The sequence below is a fragment of the Penaeus japonicus genome, unplaced genomic scaffold (assembly GCF_977035675.1).
Source record: "Penaeus japonicus unplaced genomic scaffold, GWHDUDI00000001_assembly GWHDUDI00000126, whole genome shotgun sequence".
NCBI lineage: Eukaryota > Metazoa > Arthropoda > Malacostraca > Decapoda > Penaeidae > Penaeus > Penaeus japonicus.
The window spans coordinates 25,001-27,773 of NW_028234528.1; positions in this window are offsets into that span (position 1 = coordinate 25,001).

Here is a 2,773-nt window from a genome sequence, read left to right on the forward strand (position 1 = left end):
TAAAAAAAAAATAATATATATATTATATATATAATCTATATATATAAATATAAGATAATATTGCCTATATATAAAACATTATAGTATAACGTATGTCATGTATATATATGACATATAGAAGAGATTAGAGGAATAGTAACCTATATATATAATATATATATATGCTATATATATATATAATATATATAATAGGGGATATAATATATAAAAACTGTATATATGATATATAATATCTATATATCTAATACTATATAGTAATATAAATATGTAACCTAATTATATATAAAATAAATAAATATAAATCTAATAACAATAAATATATCAACTATCATATCTATAGCTGTTATATCTATACTATATCTATTCATATATATGCATAATATACAAAATCTTCATCTGAATCTAAATATATATATATATATATATATATAAATCTAATATCTGCATGTTAAATCGACTATCTATTATCTTATTTACTTGACACAACCAATACAATAATGTAAATATTTGGTGCTTTAATATATATATGTATAATACATATCTATGCATAATGTGTACATATGTTATCAATTATGTACCTATAAATATATATATAACTAACGACTCACAGATATATCCTGCTGGATCAGAATGAATTGACTAAGTAAACTACATGCGACACATACCCACCCACACACCACACAGGTAATCATATATATATATATAATATCATATATGATAACGCACACACTAAATATCTGCACTCAACTGACACTAGTGCTCAATCACGTACGGAATCAAACCTCATACCTACTCACTCACGAACTATGACTTCCATCTATGTTATCCATCACCTATCTCTCCCGCGAGAGAGCATTACGCGTCCGCGGTACCCGCACACAATCTAAACACACACAAAAAAAAACTCGACTCACACTCTCACACACGGACTCACACACACAAACGACGAACACTCACACACACAACTCACGGACGATTCTCCCACGACACACACTCAACACACCTCTGCACTCGTCCTATCCACTCTCACTATCACACACACTACTCACGTACTTCTCGTCGTCGATGCTCTCTCTTCTCTCGCCTCTCTCGCTCTCTCTCTCTCGAGCTCTGCTATCGAACGTCGGCCTCTCACCCCACACACACACATCACACACACACACACACACACTCACACACACAGCACCGACACACAGTACACACACCCCACAGACACACACTCACCGACTTACACGGACGAACACACACACGTCACACTCACACACACACACACACCGGACTTACGCAGCGACACACAAAGCACACACACTCACACACACACAACACACACATACATGTACACACACACACACACTCACACACACACCGCAGCACGACCCAACAAGACACACACACACACACACGACAAGACACACTCACATCCAGCCTCTCAACACACACACAATCACACGCACACACACACAAACACAACACACACACACCCACACACTACCAACCCCCGCACACACACCCACAGCGACAAACACCCACACACACAACACGACGGACACACCCACTCGACACCACACACCACAACACACAAACTCACACACCACCCGGTCACACACACGACACCCACTCACACACGACACCACACACAGCACTCTAGCACAGCACACGGACAAGCACACAGCACACACACACACACACACACCACGGTCAGCCCCACATACGCCCCCCCCACAAACATAGCCCCACACACACACACACACACACACACACGACGACAGCACGACACAGCACACACACACAGCCCACACTCACACTCACCTCTCACTCAACACACACAAACACTCACACACACACACACAACTCACTCTGAGATAGATTTAGAGATTGTGATGTTTGAGCAAAAAGAGATATATGTCATATCCACCCGCCCCCCCCCCACCGAACATTGAGAGTACTAACCCCCCCCCTACGGATATACCACGCCCAACATCCAGTTCTAGGTGGTGGTGGGATAACATATACCGTAATGTGTCATGTCCCAAAAAGTCTATGAATGAGTGCGGGGATACCAATGCGGCGTTTATCCATTCTTATCTCATGTGTGTGATTTGTTTTACCTGAGGAGATTCCACAAGTCACATAAATTTTCACATTATCATTCAAATTTACCATCTTTCTTATGAACTACCTAGAAATCCTGCAACTCTCAGACACATATTGGAAGCACAGGGCATGAAACATCTGTGACACATCCCTCTTTTTACTATCAAGCGACAGCGCGATATAAGGAATACAAACATCACATAGCAGCAGACACCCGGAACAGAACCCTTGGTAATAGCGTATACAACAAACACACCTCACTACCTTAAAAAAAAAAATAAAATAAGAAAACAAGATAATAGAGACTGAGCTGCAAATAAACAGACTTCTTCGACTTATGTCTTTGATCTTGGGAAGGTACATTTATGTTAAATCCGGTCCTTGGGAAAACCCGAAATAGAATGTATAAGCTAGAGATCTAATGTACTTTATGCCGACACCGACTGCACAAAAGAATTATCAAGCCGTGTGGGGTCGCGCGAAGCTACTTACTACAGTCTTCGTTTTCCTTTCAAGAGTAGTCTCTGGTACGGGAGAATAATCAGACATACAATAGAAAACTAGTGTTACGCTTATTAACCATATAATTCCTTACATAAAATAGCAGAAACGTCCTAATTCACAGAAAATGTCCTAGTCGACGGAACTCTCTCAAGTCCTGGAACGCGTCATGGAAGTC